The sequence below is a fragment of the Anolis sagrei genome, chromosome 3 (genome assembly GCF_037176765.1).
Source record: "Anolis sagrei isolate rAnoSag1 chromosome 3, rAnoSag1.mat, whole genome shotgun sequence".
NCBI classification, from domain to species: Eukaryota; Metazoa; Chordata; class Lepidosauria; order Squamata; family Dactyloidae; genus Anolis; species Anolis sagrei.
Window position 1 is genome coordinate 167,042,861 of NC_090023.1, and position 18,250 is coordinate 167,061,110.

The following is an 18,250-nucleotide window of genomic DNA, read 5'->3' on the forward strand; positions in this document are numbered from 1 at the left end:
TAAAATAATATGTTTGGACCTGCTGATACTGAAGTGACATATAGAGCTTGCAGTTGAGTTGAATTTTAATTGCATAACTGTACTCAATCTGTTCATTTCTAAAAGTTGGAATTTAAAAATTAAAAATAAAGAAGTCTACAAGTAGACATCTCCAGCCAGTTGTGATTTTGCAGATAACTGATGAAAGGTTCAAAACAAGGTGGATCAGGAACAATGGTAGTAGAGGCTGGGATCCAGGATTAAACTCTTTATTACCACTTCAGCCAGCATTGGTATTTTCCTTTTAACTGATTTCAATTGGAGACTTTAAATAATAATACAGGAGATGCCTGGATTCTGCATAAATCCAACACTGGATCCTACTGAGAGCCACCAGGTAGGAAACAAACAAAAATTCTGGTTCATAGAATCATAGAGTTGGAAGAGACCTCATGGGCCATCCAGTCCAACCCCCTGCCAAGAAGCAGGAATATTGCATTCAAAGCACCCCTGACAGATGGCCATCCAGCCTCTGTTTAAAAGACTCCAAAGAAGGAGCCTACACCACATTCTGGGGCAGAGAGTTCCACTGCTGAAGTTCTTCCTAATGTTCAGGAAGTTCTTCCTAATGTTCAGATGGTTATTCTACAACTCTTTCCCATTTGTCTCTTATTGAGATAAACAAGTTCTTATAGCCCCACTATTTCATAGATGAAAACCAGGACACATGGGGCCAAATAACATCATTGTGTGGTTATGGACACATCAGCATTGACCACTTACTGTGAACAGTACTGTGACCACTTACTGTTAACATGGGGCAAAAATACTTAAAATGGTCCAAATTCTGCCACAGAATTCAGAGCACCTGCAACCTTGGGACCACATAAACAATTGGGCTGGTATGGAGATGACTCATGTTTCCCAAATTCAGAAGGCTTCAAAATATGGGGTGGCACTCACAATCCCCTCTCTTTGTCATGGAGATCAGCAAGCACATGGGTTCCATCTAAAGCAGTAGTTCTCAACCTGTGGGTCCCTAGATGTCTTGGTTTTCAACTCCCAGAAATCCTAACAGCTGGTAAACTGACTGGGATTTCTGGGAGTTGTAGGCCAAAACACCTGGGGACCTGCGGGTTGAGAACCACTGGTCTAAAGTGACATTGGTTGGAGCGTTGAGGTGATCAGATAAGGGGGGGGGGATTCCTCCTCTCGCACCCTGCCCCTCCTACATTGCTCTGGTGCCCCAGCCAAAAAGTGTGGCAAGTGACCAGCAGGACCCATGTTTCACTCGCTGGCCATCATGACAAAGAGAATGGGAGGGGATGTAAGGGTGGCTAGCAGTCCCAAACTGGGTTTGGTGCCACTGGGCAGTCAGGGCTCCCTTTTTCTTTGCAGAAGTCATGAAGGTGGTGGTGTAAATCACACCAGGGCCAATCCTGTGTACATATTAAGTCAGCCCCGGAATAAATGGTCCCAAGATAGCACAAGCTATTAAAGAAGGACTGGCCAGCTTAGGAGAGGGAGAATGCAGCAGTTACCCACCTCAAACAGTAGGAGAGGCAGGTAACAAATTCTTCTTCTTCTTCTTCTTCTTCTTCTTCTTATTATTATTATTATTATTATTATTATTATTATTATTATATTAAGTCATACTGAACAGGGTCAGACTCCATCCCTACTCTCCACTCTCCCCAGTATTAATAGGATGGAAACTATTTTGCACTTGGAGTAATTGACGTTAACTGAGAAGACAAAGAGAGACTCAACCTCATCAGACATGCCGCTGGAATCACCACACATCGTGGTAAATCTGGCAGTGCCCTGCAGCACCCGACTCACCTGTTGCCCCATTCCATGGGGAGAAGCATTGGCTGCCCGGCTTTCCTCCATTGATCCAAGGCTCCTGTATTGTAGCAGCACCATGTGCTGGAAGTTGCTTTATGTCATGAGATGGGTACTGGTGGGCTCCATCACAAAAGTATTGATGAACTGTTGCATACAGCCAAAAAGTACCTCATATAATGAGGTCAAAAGTGTGAGGGTGAAAAGGAAACTGAGACACTTTAAAAGCATCTGAAAGAGTGGGATGACAGAGGGCTGAGACTGACATTAAAAAGGTAATAATAATAATAATAATAATAATAATAATAATCTTTATTTGTACCCTGCCACCATCTCCCCAATGGGGATTCGGAGCGGCTTACATGGGGCCAAGCTCAAACAACAATTACAATAAAGAACGACCGAATGCAAACCGAAAACGCAAACAATAAACAATAAACAACATCATAATTACATAAAACAAGGTAAGGTGGTTAGAGGTTATGGGCCCTGGATGCTGCAGCTAGTCTGCAATTTTGTTCCAGTATAAATACGATTTGAATGCCACAGCAACATAATTGGCTGGAGGAAGCTGGGATTTGTATTTCCAAACAGTACCTTTTCCAAGCTCTGAAGACCACGCATGCATTACTACGGCCACACAGAAACTTCTATTCTCAGAGCTGCAAAATTCATGACCATCCCACATGCAAGTTATTCCTAGCAGCTGTTGAACCAATGGATCTTTTCCTGAACCACTTAATTCTCTCCCTCTCCCTCACCTTTTTAATGACAAACACATTTACTGCAGTTTGAAACTTTACTCTGAAATAGACGTGTTCTTTTGAAGACAACTGACATTTGCTATCAATTCTGAGGTGCAATGAAACAAATATACAAACAACACACACTTGTATATCCTTGTCTGTATAGTAATTACCTCAGCTGCCTTCTTGCAGAATTCATTTACTTGAACAACAGATGGGCACCATACATATTTGAATTGTTTCTTTTATTGGCGGCACTGTCTAAGACACAAAGAAGGAAGACATCAGTCCTAAGGGTGCTTTTCTCTCTCTCTCTCTCTCTCACACACACACACACACTCACACACACACACACACACCAAATCATTGGGAAACTATAGTTAACAAAAGGTGTCCATGAATTAACTGGGTTTTTTAAGTTCATATAGAGACAGATAACATATTTTCTACCAACTGGAGAAGAGTTGCAAATGTCAAACTGGGAGAGCACATCTGTGGGGAAAAACCAAGCCAAAAAAAGAATGAATAATGATCATCTGTGTGGGATGTGCATTGGGCGCATAGCAAACTGGGGAAGATTTGTCTATGAACAGGCATGTGACAACAATTTAAAAGGTTTTGCTGTTCTTACTCACTTCCCACAGTTTGGCAAAAGATACATCTGGCACTAAAGACTCTTTGAGCATATATTTTCAGGTATGAGAATGATTAGGATATGGTTTACAGTCTTACCAGCTGGTCTGGACTAGAGTTCTGGTCATCGATATTTTGGATTTTATCTAATAATCTAGGAATTACTGAGACATTGTTGGATAATGTGGTGCTTTCCAAGCACTGTTTTGAATTTTTTTAATTGTGATGTTGTGACCCCACCAATGGGGGTCTCATTTACATTTTGCCAGTTTGTTTAGAATTGCTCTTCGTCTCCACTGAAGCCACAACTGTTTGCTTTTCCCAGAGGTGATGTAAAAAAGGAACACCAGTGGGTGCCGTTGGATCTCCCACATACCATTTAACAAATTTTTTGGCTGCACAGTTACAATTCCATATTGGGCTCACTACGCACTACATCAAGGACTCAACCCACTTCAAAGAAAAAATCAGCAACCTCAAGCTCAATACCAATGGCAAACTGATCAGCTTTGTTGTGGTGTCTCTATTTACCATGGTCCCACACCATCACACTAATCAACCAGAAGTTCCTAGAAGACATCACAGCTCTGTTTCCCCATTGCCTCACCACAAGCTACTTTCAGCGAGACAATGAATTCTATGAACAGAAAGATGGAGTAGCTATGGGGAGCCCTCTCAGCCCAGTCATGGCAAATTTCTACATGGAACACTTTGAAAAACAAGTCCTGGAAACAGCAATGAAAAGCCCACTATATGGTTCAGATATGTGAATGACACCTTTACCACTTGGAGCCATGGAGAAGAAAACAGGTTCCTTGGACCACCTTAACACCTTTTTCACCATGGAAAAAGAAAATGAAGGGAAACTGCAATTTCTAGATGTCCTAGTCATCCGCAAACCAGATCAACAATTGGGTCACACAGTTTACAGAAAACCTACACACACTGATAGATACCAACATAAAAACTCCAACCATCACCCAAGTAAAAGAAGAAGCACCATTAAAGCCCTGGCAGACCGTGCAAAAAGAATCTGCAAACACCACCTCCTCCAAGACAAACTGAACCACCTAAACTAGGCTTTACAGGCCAATGGATACTCCACTAAGACCTGCAAGACCAAGAACAAGCAACAAGAGTAAAGACAACGATCCACCCAGAGGAAAAATGTTCTTGCCAGACATCAAGGGTACCACTGACCGCATAGGGAAGCTGATCATAGAATCATAGAATCAAAGAATTGGAAGAGAACTCATGGGCGATCCAGTCCAACCCCCTGCTAAGAAGCAGGAATATTGCATTCAAATCACCCCAGACAGATGGCCATCCAGCCAGGCCCGTAGCCAGGATTTCTTTTTGGGGGGGGGGGCTGAATTTTTTTCAGGGGAGTTTTGGGGGGGCTAGTTTTGGGGGGGGGCTGTGTCTGAGTGAAAGAGGGTCTACCCTAGCAAACCTTTTGTATCATTACCCCAATACCCCCATGCATATGGGATATATTGAGTATGGTGATCAGATCATGATATGAATAAACATAACAGTTTAAGTCAGTGGTTCTCAACCTTCCTAATGCCATGACCTCTAAATATAGTTCCTCATGTTGTGGTGACCCCCAACCATATTTTTGTTGCTACGTCATAACTGTACTGTTATGAATTGTAATGTAAACATCTGATACGCAGAATGTATTTCCCTTGTTACAAATTGAACATAATTAAAGCATAGTGATTAATGATAAAAACAGTATGTTTGGGGGAGTATGGACAATGGATGAAGGGATTGGAATTACAGCCAACCGATTCAGCTCTGACTTTTTGGGAATTGCACTTGTGTGAATTATAGTTCACCAGGCACCAAAGAGCATTCTAAACTACACCAACAATAGAATTGAACCAAACTTGGCATACAGGACTTTCATGACCCACGGAAAATACTGGAGGGGTTGGGAAAAATAGACCCTGACATTTGGGAATTGCAATTGTGTGAATTATAGTTCACCAGGCACCAAAGAGCATTCTGAACTACACCAACAATAGAATTGAACCAAACTTGGCATACAGGACTTCCATGACCCACGGAAAATACTGGAGGGGTTGGGAAAAATAGACCCTGAGATTTGGAAATTGCAATTGTGTGAATTATAGTTCACCAGGCACCAAAGAGCATTCTGAAATACACCAACAATAGAATTAAACCAAACTTGGCATACAGGACTTCCATGACCCATGAAAAATACTGGAGGGGTTGGGAAAAATAGACCCTGACATTTGGAAATTGCAATTGTGTGAATTATAGTTCACCAGGCACCAAAGAGCATTCTGAACTACACCAACAATAGAATTGAACCAAACTTGGCATACAGGACTTCCATGACCCACGGAAAATATTGGAGGAATTTGGGGGAGGTATTAACAAAAGATTAGATTTGTCCTACCTTACGTTTCTGAAGAGCCTTCTTTGCTGCCTGAACAGGGGAAAGAAGACTGGGATACCCTCGCCCCTTCACAGGCTGGAGGGCGCAGGAGGTGAGCGGGGAAGGCCTCATCCATGACTGCAGCCATGGAGGGGGCCTCCAGTCGCCCCTCGCGTCCTCCGAAGCCGGGAGGGCGCAGGAGGCGAACGGGGAAGGCCTCATCCATGGCTGCAGCCATGGAGGGGGCCTCCCAGTCGCCCCTCGCGTCCTCCAAAGCCGGGGGGCGCAGGAGGCGAACGGGGAAGGCCTCATCCATGGCTGCAGCCATGGAGGGGGCCTCCAGTCGCCCCTCGCGTCCTCCGAAGCCGGGAGGGCGCAGGAGGCGAGCGGGGAAGGCCTCATCCATGACTGCAGCCATGGAGGGGGCCTCCAGTCGCCCCTCGCGTCCTCCGAAGCCGGGAGGGCGCAGGAGGCGAGCGGGGAAGGCCTCATCCATGACTGCAGCCATGGAGGGGGCCTCCCGGTCACCTCTCGCGTCCTCCGAAGCCGGGAGGCCGCAGGAGGCGAGCGGGGAAGGCTTCATCCATGGCTGCAGCTATGGAGGGGGCCTCCCAGTCGCCCCTCGCGTCGTCCAAAGCCGGGAGGGCGCAGGAGGCGAGCGGGGAAGGCCTCATCCATGACTGCAGCCATGGAGGGGGCCTCCCGGTCGCCTCTCGCGTCCTCCGAAGCCGGGAGGGCGCAGGAGGCGAGCGGGGAAGGCCTCATCCATGGAGGGGGCCTCCTGTCGCCCCTCGCGTCCTCCGAAGCCGGGAGGCGCAGGAGGCGAGCGGGGAAGGCCTCATCCATGACTGCAGCCATGGAGGGGGCCTCCCGGTCGCCCCTCGCGTCCTCCGAAGCCGGGAGGGCGCAGGAGGCGAGCGAGGAAGGCCTCATCCATGACTGCAGCCATGGAGGGGGCCTCCCGGTCGCCCCTCGCGTCCTCCGAAGCCGGGAGGCGCAGGAGGCGAGCGGGGAAGGCCTCATCCATGACTGCAGCCATGGAGGGGGCCTCCCGGTCGCCCCTCGCGTCCTCCGAAGCCGGGAGGCGCAGGAGGCGAGCGGGGAAGGCCTCATCCATGACTGCAGCCATGGAGGGGGCCTCCCGGTCGCCCCTCGCGTCCTCCGAAGCCGGGAGGCGCAGGAGGCGAGCGGGGAAGGCCTCATCCATGACTGCAGCCATGGAGGGGGCCTCCCGGTCGCCCCTCGCGTCCTCCGAAGCCGGGAGGCGCAGGAGGCGAGCGGGGAAGGCCTCATCCATGACTGCAGCCATGGAGGGGGCCTCCAGTCGCCCCTCGCGTCCTCCGAAGCCGGGAGGCGCAGGAGGCGAGCGGGGAAGGCCTCATCCATGACTGCAGCCATGGAGGGGGCCTCCAGTCGCCCCTCGCGTCCTCCAAAGCCGGGAGGGCGCAGGAGGCGAGTGGGGAAGGCCTCATCCATGACTGCAGCCATGGAGGGGGCCTCCAGTCGCCTCTCGCGTCCTCCGAAGCCGGGAGGGCGCAGGAGGCGAGCGGGGAAGGCCTCATCCATGGAGGGGGCCTCCAGTCGCCCCTCGCGTCCTCCGAAGCCGGGAGGGCGCAGGAGGCGAGCGGGGAAGGCCTCATCCATGACTGCAGCCATGGAGGGGGCCCCCCAGTCGCCCCTCGCGTCCTCGGAAGCCGGGAGGGCGCAGGAGGCGAACGGGGAAGGCCTCATCCATGACTGCAGCCATGGAGGGGGCCTCCAGTCGCCCCTCGCGTCCTCCGAAGCCGGGAGGCACAGGAGGCGAGCGGGGAAGGCCTCATCCATGACTGCAGCCATGGAGGGGGCCTCCCGGTCGCCCCTCGCGTCCTCCGAAGCCGGGAGGGCGCAGGAGGCGAACGGGGAAGGCCTCATCCATGACTGCAGCCATGGAGGGGGCCTCCAGTCGCCTCTCGCGTCCTCCGAAGCCGGGAGGGCGCAGGAGGCGAGCGGGGAAGGCCTCATCCATGGCTGCAGCCATGGAGGGGGCCTCCAGTCGCCCCTCGCGTCCTCCGAAGCCGGTGGGCGCAGGAGGCGAACGGGGAAGGCCTCATCCATGACTGCAGCCATGGAGGGGGCCTCCAGTCGCCTCTCGCGTCCTCCGAAGCCGGGAGGGCGCAGGAGGCGAGCGGGGAAGGCCTCATCCATGGCTGCAGCCATGGAGGGGGCTTCCAGTCGCCCCTCGCGTCCTCCGAAGCCGGTGGGCGCAGGAGGCGAGCGGGGAAGGCCTCATCCATGGCTGCAGCCATGGAGGGGGCCTCCCGGTCGCCCCTCGCGTCCTCCGAAGCCGGGAGGGCGCAGGAGGCGAACGGGGAAGGCCTCATCCATGGCTGCAGCCATGGAGGGGGCCTCCCAGTCGCCCCTCGCGTCCTCCGAAGCCGGGAGGCGCAGGAGGCGAACGGGGAAGGCCTCATCCATGACTGCAGCCATGGAGGGGGTCTCCCAGTTGCCCCTCGCGTCCTCCGAAGCCGGGAGGGCGCAGGAGGCGAACGGGGAAGGCCTCATCCATGACTGCAGCCATGGAGGGGGTCTCCCAGTTGCCCCTCGCGTCCTCCGAAGCCGGGAGGGCGCAGGAGGCGAACGGGGAAGGCCTCATCCATGGCTGCAGCCATGGAGGGGGTCTCCCAGTCGCCCCTCGCGTCCTCCGAAGCCGGGAGGGCGCAGGAGGCGAGCGGGGAAGGCCTCATCCATGGCTGCAGCCATGGAGGGGGCTTCCAGTCGCCCCTCGCGTCCTCCGAAGCCGGTGGGCGCAGGAGGCGAGCTGGGAAGGCCTCATCCATGGCTGCAGCCATGGAGGGGGCCTCCCGGTCGCCCCTCGCGTCCTCCGAAGCCGGGAGGGCGCAGGAGGCGAACGGGGAAGGCCTCATCCATGGCTGCAGCCATGGAGGGGGCCTCCCAGTCGCCCCTCGCGTCCTCCGAAGCCGGGAGGCGCAGGAGGCGAGCGGGGAAGGCCTCATCCATGACTGCAGCCATGGAGGGGGCCTCCCAGTCGCCCCTCGCGTCCTCCAAAGCCGGGAGGGCGCAGGAGGCGAACGGGGAAGGCCTCATCCATGACTGCAGCCATGGAGGGGGCCTCCCAGTCGCCCCTCGCGTCCTCCAAAGCCGGGAGGGCGCAGGAGGCGAACGGGGAAGGCCTCATCCATGGCTGCAGCCATGGAGGGGGTCTCCCAGTCGCCCCTCGCGTCCTCCGAAGCCGGGAGGGCGCAGGAGGCGACCGGGGAAGGCCTCATCCATGACTGCAGCCATGGAGGGGGCCTCCAGTCGCCTCTTCCGTCTTCCGAAGCCGGGAGGGCGCAGGAGGCGAGCGGGGAAGGCCTCATCCATGGCTGCAGCCATGGAGGGGGCCTCCAGTCGCCCCTCGCATCCTCCGATGCCGGTGGGCGCAGGAGGCGAATGGGGAAGGCCTCATCCATGACTGCAGCCATGGAGGGGGCCTCCCAGTCGCCCCTCGCGTCCTCCGAAGCCGGGAGGGCGCAGGAGGCGAACGGGGAAGGCCTCATCCATGACTGCAGCCATGGAGGGGGTCTCCCAGTCGCCCCTCGCGTCCTCCGAAGCCGGGAGGGCGCAGGAGGCGAACGGGGAAGGCCTCATCCATGACTGCAGCCATGGAGGGGGCCTCCCAGTCGCCCCTCGCGTCCTCCAAAGCCGGGAGGGCGCAGGAGGCGAACGGGGAAGGCCTCATCCATGGCTGCAGCCATGGAGGGGGTCTCCCAGTCGCCCCTCGCGTCCTCCGAAGCCGGGAGGGCGCAGGAGGCGAGCGGGGAAGGCCTCCTCCATGGCTGCAGCCATGGAAGGGGCCTCCAGTCGCCTCTCGCGTCCTCCGAAGCCGGGAGGGCGCAGGAGGCGAGCGGGGAAGGCCTCCTCCATGGCTGCAGCCATGGAGGGGGCCTCCAGTCGCCTCTCGCGTCCTCTGAAGCCGGAGGGCCTAGGAGGCGAGCGGGGAAGGCCTCATCCATGGCTGCAGCCATGGAGGGGGCCTCCCGGTCGCCTCTCGCGTCCTCTCAAGCCGGAGGGCGCAGGAGGTGAGCGGGGAAGACCTCATCCATGGCCGCGGCTGTTTGGCTCACACAGGAACCGGCAGCCATTTTTGGGGGGGGGGGCAACCGAGGCGGCTTCGCGACCCCCCGAAAATGGCCCAGCGACCCCCTTGGGTGTCGCGACCCCCAGGTTGAGAACCGCTGGTTTAAGTAATGCACCAGTAAGGCCTTTTCGCGAACCACCATGAGAATTTTGGGGGGGGGGGCTGAAGCCCCCCGAGCCCCCCCCCCCCATGCCTGCATCCAGCCTCTGTTTAAAAGCTTCCAAAGAAGGAGCCTCCACCACACTCCGGGGCAGAGTTCCACTGCTGAACGGCTCTCACAGTCAGGAAGTTCTTCCTAATGTTCAGATGGAATCTCCTCTCTTGTAGTTTGAAGTCATTGTTCCGCATCCTTGTCTCCAAGGAAGCAGAAAACAAGCTTGCTCCCTCCTCCCTGTGGCTTCCTCTCACATATTTGTGGCTATCATATCTCCTCTGAGCAGGTGTGTAGGCGGGAGGGCGGGGGGGGCTTGGGGGCACCATTGCTCAATATATCTCATATGCATGAGATCTGAGGCCCATGCTCAATATATCTCATATGCATGTGGGTATTGGCGTAACGATAGAAAAGGTTTGCTAGGATAGATCCTCTTTCACTCAGACTCAGCCACCCCCCCCCCCCCCCAAATCAAAATCCTGGCTACGGGCCTGCCTCTGAGGAAACACAACCTACAAACTATCTACAGATCCAGCAAATGCTACATTCAGAACAAGAGGGATCCTCTCACTTCAGCAGGAGCCTACCGTATACCATTCAGCTGTGGACAAGTCTACATAGGGACCACCAAATACAGCATTTCCCAAACACGAATCAAGGAACATGAAAGGCACTGCAGACTTCTTTTTTTTTTTTTTTTTTGTCATGTCAGGAGCAAGTCGCTTCTGGTGTGAGAGAATTGGCCGTCTACAAGGACGTTGCCCAGGGGACGCCTGGATGATTTGATGTTTTTATCATCCTTGTGGGAAGCTTCTCTCATGTCCCTGCATGAAGAGCTGGAGCTGATAGAGGGAGCTCTTCCGCCTCTCCCCGGATTTGAACCTGCGACCTGTCGGTCTGGCAGTCCTGCCGGCACAGAGGTTTAACCCTACTTCAACCAGAGAAGTCAGCCATAGCAGAGCACTTGATGAACCAACCTGGACGTAGCATATTATTTGAGAACACAGAAATGCTGGACCACTCTAACAACCACAATGTCAGGCTACACAGAGAAGTCATTGAAATCCACAAGCATGTGGACAATTTCAACAGAAAGGAAGAAACCATGAAAATGAACAAAATCTGGCCACTAGTATTAAAAAACTCTAAAATTATAAGAGCAAATAAAGAACAACACTCAAACATAGGGGAGCTCCAGATAAGAAACAATCAGGGACACCTAATCACCTCTCAGCCAAGGATTCCCCCAGGCAGTAACAAGCTACACCTAAAAACTGTCAGGCCATCAAATGCTAATCAGGGTGGCCAATTGAAACATTCACACCTAACTCCAACAGACAAGAGTTCTTTCTCCCACCCTAGACCTTCCACAGATATATAAGCCCAATTTTCCCAGTTTCCAACAGACCTCACAACCTCTGAGGATGCCTGCCATAGATGCCGATGAAATGTCAGGAGGGAATGCTTCTAGAACATGGCGATACAGCCTGAAAAACCCACAACAACCCAATAATAATAATAATAATAATAATTATTATTATTATTATTATTATTGTTTACTATTATTTTACCCTACATCATCTCAACAAATAATGGAAATTGTATTTTCATTAGGACTACATCATGTGTCTGTTGTGTTGATAGCAATTTTTATTCTTTTATTGGTTTACTACAATATAACACCCCCAGTGTTTCTCAAATTGTACTCTTCCAGGTATTTTGGACTTCAGCTTCCAGAAATCCCAGCCAGTTAACCAGATATTAACCAGAAACTCAAAGGAAATATCAATAAGAAACCGGAGACAAAAATTAATAATAACCAAAACATACTTAAGTGAGAAGACTGTCAACTTGGGAAGACCTGGAAGTTTATTTTTTTCACCCCCTTTCTATATTTTTTTCCCTTGACTTTATTTCCTTGTCTCCTCCTTACCCTTTTGTGTATTTTTTTCTTTTTCTTTTTTCTTCTCCTAATCTTGAGGAGCAACATTTATTCTCAATAAAAAATATATTTTTAATAAAGAAATTGTGGGTGCTGAAGTCCAAAACTACTGGAGGAGCAATGTTTCAGAAACACTGGCCTAGGGCCCTTCCACACTGCCCTTTATGCCAGGTTTCGGCCCCAGATTATTTGCTTTAAACTAAAATATATGCCAGATACTTATTTACTTACTTAGGCGATCCCTCGTTGGACGAGTAAGATGGTCTTCCTTGATGACTATTTTTGTGGGTTTGTAGGTGGCTGTGGAGCCCTATTCTTGACCCGCATCTTCTCCCACAGTGAAGGCATTGGTTTCCAGGTGGAAGGCAGTCCTGGTCAGGGTTGGCTTGACGCGCCTTCCTCCTGGCACATTTCTCTCTTTCACCCTCCACTCGTGCCTCCTCGAATTCTGCAGCACTGCTGGTCACAGCTGACCTCCAGCTGCCAGATAACCTGGGATCAGATGGGATATAGGAACAGTGTGAAAAGGCCTTTTGAGAGTCTGCTTTCCAAGCTAAATCATTTCCTCAGTATCTCCATCATTCATCCAATTGAAAATAATAGGATTTGTTATTATTCATGTGAAGTCTGGGACGATATTCCCCGTAGATATAAGGCTCATATTCTACCCTACCTTTCTCCAACTATGGCAGGCTGATGCAGATTAAAACAAAACAGGGTTTAAAAATCATTATAATAAACAACCAAATAATAATACAATGTTATCCATTAAAAACCATACCAATTTTAAAACTATTTAAAAGCATTTACAACAGAATAAGAATTTAAAAAAGACCACACACATATTTTCAAAGATCTTTCCCACAATGACCCATTCATAGGCTAAGAAGAAGAAGAACAAAAAGAACAACAACAACGCCTGTCATCTGCTGATGAAATGAGGACAGAGAGGGGTGAGTCTAGCCTTCCTTGGGTAGGAATTCTGCAGAATGGGAGGGGACACCAAGAAGGCCTTTCACATTTTTTAAAATTGTGATGTTGTGACCCCATACTTGCCTGGGACTGTGGTGGAACCACACAAAAGCTCTTCTCTGAGGACCTAAAATTCAAGCAGTCATATAGTGTGTTTCATATAGTCTGTTTCAGGGTTTCTTAACCAGGGTTCCCTCCAACTGTAGGTTTCTGAGAGGTCAGTTGGGTTTTGAGATTTGGGGGCGGGGAAGAGGCACAATTGTTGAATTGTAGATTGGGGGGGGGGGCACATTTGTTGAGTTCTGTGTGTTCCTGAACACCTGAAAATTATTTGAAGTGTTCCTACATGTGAAATGGTGGATAAGTGACAGTTAATAACCAGTACTCTCAACTGTGCCCAGAAATAGAAAATGTTCTCTAGTGCCCACAAGTGGCCAATGTAAATATTGCACCCTGGAAATTCTGGTAAAAATGCAAAAAGCGTAAGAGGAACCCATCCCCAGTGTATCAGGAGATGGTCACCCATGTGAGCCTTCCTTCTCCCCATCAATCAGACTGAATCAGCACACATATGCAATAAAGAGTAACAACCAGACAACTAATTCCAGAGCAGTTACCACCATGGCGGATATACATAAAATGGTAATTTCATCCCAGCTCATTGCTACAAAAGTGAGTAATTATGAAAAATGAATTACTGCTTAGCTCTTGTTTATATGTTTGAGCACTGGTCTCCAGAATCATAGTTCATCAATATGTATGGATTGGGCTGTGACACAGCTACTCAGTAGCCAGCTGCATTAAAGCCAGAGGCGGCCCTAGGTAATTTTCAATGGTAAGCAAAGAGGAGGAGGAAAAGACCATAATGATCTAAAAAGCTATAGACGAATCCCCTTGTTGTGCCATCTTTACAAAGTTCCGGAGAGACTTGTTTTGCATAGAATTATGGAAAAAATAGACCCATGCATGATTCCACAGCAAGCTGGCTTCAGGAAAGGCAAAAGCTACACATCACAAGTGTTGAACCTGACTCAGCACATAGAAGATGGTATTGAAAGGCAGCAGATCACAGGAGTTGCCTTCATAAACCTGTCAACAACTTATGACACTGTAAATCATCACCTTCTCCTGAAAAACTTATCACAAAGGACTACCACCTCACTCGTTTAATAGGAAATCTGCTACAAAACAGAAGCTTTTTGTTGAATTCCAGGCCAGAGAAGCAGATGGAGAAAACAGAGGAATGGCCTGCCTCAGGGGAGTGTGCTTGCTCCATCAATGTTTAACATTTACACAAATGATCAGCCAGTGCCAGTGCCCCCCCACACACACGCAACACCACGCCCCCTCACTCCCCCACCACACACACACACATGCAACACCACGCCCCCTCACTCCCCTGCCCCCCCCCACACACATGCAACACCACGCCCCCTCACTCCCACGCCCCGCCCCACATGCAACAACCACACTCCTCACTCTGCCGCCCCACACACACATGCGCAACACCACGCCCCGTCACTCCCCCGCCCCCCCACACTCTCACAACACCACGCCCCCTGATTCCCCCGCCTCACACACACACACGCAACACCATGCCCCTTCACTCCCCCGCCCCCCCCACACACACGCAACACCACGCCTCCTCACTCCCCCGCCCCACACACACACACAACACCACGCCCCCTCACTCCCCCGCCCTGCCCCACACGCAACACCATGCCCCCTCACTCCCCCGCCCCACACACACGCAACACCATGCCCCCTCACTCCCCCCCCACACACGCAACACCACGCCCCCTCACTCCCCCGCCCCCCCCACACACGCAACACCACACCCCTCACACCCCAGGGCCGGGAAAATGCAAGATTACAGGAAGAGCTGGGCATGGCTACGCCCACCTTGCAAAGCCGGGCCTCGCAAAGCCGCAGATGCAAAGAGGGAGGAGGTGGGGGTGGGTAACAGCTGTTCCTGAAGGCCATGCCCCCAGCATTTACGATTCACTGGCGGATCGTAAGGAAGATGGCGGACGCGGCTTCGATATGGGCAAAACACTTCCAGGTTGCTAAAATGCGTCAATATCACTTCTAATTATGAAATAATCTATATATATAAATTTGTTAGGGGCATCCAACGAGGAAACAAAACTCAAAAATCCCCCAACGAAACTTAACCAAAATTCCCATGCCCATAACACAACCCACAAGGTACAAACATATCTACTCAAAATGAAAAACAACACAACAACACACTCACAAAACGGCAAAACAACAAAACTCAAAAATCCCCCAACGAAACTTAACCAAAATCCCTGTGCCCATAACACAACCCAGAAGGTACAAACATAATTACTCAAAATGAAAAACAACACAACAACACACAAAACGGCAAAACAACAAAACTCAAAAATCCCCCAATGAAACTTAACTAAAATCCCCGTGCCCATAACACAACCCACAAGGTACAAACATATCTACTCAAAATGAAAAACAACACAGCAACACACTCACAAAACGGCAAAAGAACAAAACTCAAAAAAACCCCAACGAAACTTAACCAAAATTCCCATGCCCATAACACAACCTACAAGGTACAAACATATCTACTCAAAATGAAAAACAACACAACACACTCACAAAACGGCAAAACAACTGAGCATGCGCATTGGCGCCCAGCCGCAAGTTCCATCGCGCGCGCACATGGCCTTCCGGCCAACGTTCCCTCTGCGGAAACCATGCCCACTCCAAGCCCCGCCGCGCCGCTTCCCGCACACACCCCCCCCTGCCGCACACACACACGCAACCCCACGCTCCATCACTCCCCCCGCCGCCGCACACACACACGCAACCCCACTCCCCCCGCCGCCGCACACACACACGCAACCCCAGGCTCCATCACTCCCGCCGCCGCCGCACACACACACGCAACCCCAGGCTCCATCACTCCCCCCGCTGCCGCACACACACACGCAACCCCACGCTCCATCACTCCCCTGCCCCAATCTTACCTCCTTTTACTTCAGGCCACCTCCAAACCCCACCCCGCCCCTTCCCGCCCTGTCAAAATCTAGGAAAGACAGGAAGGAAGGAAAGAAGGAAGAAAGAGAAAGGGAGGTAAAAAAAAAGGGGGAAGGAAGGAAAGTTAGAGGAAGAAGAAAAGGAAAGAAAAGGAAAGATGGAAGGAAAGGAAAGAGAGACAGCAGAAGAGAAAGAAAAAGGGGGAAGGAAGGAAAGAGATAGAGAAAGAAGAGGAGAAGGAAAGATGGGAAGGAAGGAAGGAAGGAGGGAGGGAGGGAGGGAGGGAGGGAGGGAGGGAGGGAGGGAGGGAAAGAAGGAGAGAAAGAGGGAAGATTGGCCACAGCAACACGTGGCGGGTAAAGGTTGTTATTTCTATTATTATTATGATGATGCTATTATTCTTCCTCTGAAACCCTTTTAGGGGGAATGGGAGAGGTGTCAGGTCCCAGAGGCAATGCATTGCATTATTGTTATTGTTATGATGGTGGTGAAATAAAAGGAAATAAAAAGTGAAAGAAGGAAGCAAACAGGGAGGGAAGAAAGGCAAAGGAAGAAAGGGGGAGGGAATGAAGGAAAGAGAGGATGAAACCAAGTAGTGAAAGAAAGAAAGAGGTAGAGAAGGAAGAAAGGAGAGAAAGGGGGAGGATAAGGGGGAAGGAATAGGTAGGGACCTCTCTTTCATAATAGTCCAGATATCTACCTCAACTTTGATAAGTTTTACTATAGGCCACAGCAACGCGTGGCAGGGCACAGCTAGTAACAAATAAATAACAAATAAAGAAATTAATGATCTGGATCACCCAAGCCTAATATATATATATATATATATACACACACACACACACACACACACACACACTAGCCGTCCCCTGCCACGCGTTGCTGTGGCCCAGTCTGATGATCTGGAAAATAAAGTAATGAGAAAGTGTTCTAGTATATGTAATGTCTTTATGCTTGTGGGTAAACAGTATTTCTTGTTGTTTCTTTGTCACTGTTGATGTGGAGATTGTCTGGTTTGCCTACTCTGGAACATGCAACATATAATTCTTTAGGGATCCCTTTCAAATCTGTGATATTATATTTTCCATATGTGTGTGTGTGTGTGAATCATATAGATCTATCTCTATCTATGGTTGGATGGCTCTTTGTCAGGAGGGCTTTGATTATGTTTTCTTGCTCTGGTGAAGGGAGTTGGTCTGGACGGCCATGCAGTACATAAATACCCCTTTGAGGCAAAATTTCCTAGCAAACAATCATCTAAGTAAATGCAGCCAGACCACAAATAGGCAGCTTTGTTACATTATCTGACTAACAAGGTTATCCTCTGATCATATTAAAGTGTTTTAAACTGTTGTTGTTGTGTGCCCTCAAGTCATTTCCGATTTATGGATACCCTAAGGCACACATAACAAAGTGCAATTCATCAGGTATCAAAGGGCCCTTCCACATTGCCATGTAACCCAGAATAACAAGGCAGATAATCCACATTATTTCTTTGAACCGGGTTATCTGAGTTCACACTGCCATATAATCCAGTTCAAAGCAGAGAATCCATATTTTATATGACAGCGTAGATGGGGATGAATACCCTTTCTACACTGCCTTATATCCCAGGATCTGAACTGAGATTATTTGCTTTAAACTGGGTTAAACACTGCCAGATAATAATAATAATAATAATAATAATAATAATAGGCTTTATTTATTAATCTGGGATAAGAAAATAATCTGGGTTCAGATCCTGGGTTATAGGGCAGTGTAGATCCAAAACCCCTTCTACACAGCTGTATCCAGATTCTCTGCTTTGAACTGAACTGCTTTGAACTGCACTGTAGACTCAGGGCCCTTCCACATAGCCACATATCTCAGAATATCAAGGCAGAAAAATCCACATGATCTGAGTGTGGACTCAGATGACCCAGATCAAAGCAGATATTGTGGGATTTTCTGCCTTGATATTCTGGATTATATGTTTGTATGGAAGGTCGCTGACAGGTCCTATATCCTAGGATCTGATCCCAGATTTTCTGCTTTAAACTGGATTATATGAGTCTGCACTGCCAGATAATCTGGGATAAACTGAAAACCTGGGATCAGATCCTGGGATATAAGGTCTGTCTGGAAGGGCCCTGTGATAATCCAGTTCAAAGCAGATAATATGGATTATGTGCCTTGATATTCTGGATTATATGTTTGTATGGAAGGTCCCTAACAGGTCCTATATCCTAGGATCTGATCCCAGATTTTCTGCTTTAAACTGGATTATATGAGTCTGCACTGCCAGATAATCTGGGATAAACTGAAAACCTGGGATCAGATCCTGGGATATAAGGTCTGCCTGGAAGGGCCCTGTGATAATCCAGTTCAAAGCAGATAATATGGATTCTGTACCTTGATATTCTGGATTATATAGTTGTGCAGAAGGGTCCTAAAC

The 18,250-nt window shown here is 50.1% G+C and overlaps 1 long non-coding RNA gene across 1 annotated transcript in view; it reads right to left on the minus strand.

The window, feature by feature from the left end:
- Nucleotides 1-2,066: 2,066 nt before the first annotated feature.
- The window catches only part of LOC132769922 (uncharacterized), a 69,870-nt gene continuing 53,686 nt past the window's right edge, over nt 2,067-18,250 (minus strand). Inside the window, exons 2-4 of the long non-coding RNA XR_010909583.1 lie at nt 12,058-12,318; nt 2,744-2,831; nt 2,067-2,079 (exon numbers count right to left, since the gene is read on the minus strand). This is a non-coding gene — a long non-coding RNA (uncharacterized lncRNA). The remainder of the gene's footprint in view (nt 2,080-2,743; nt 2,832-12,057; nt 12,319-18,250) is intronic.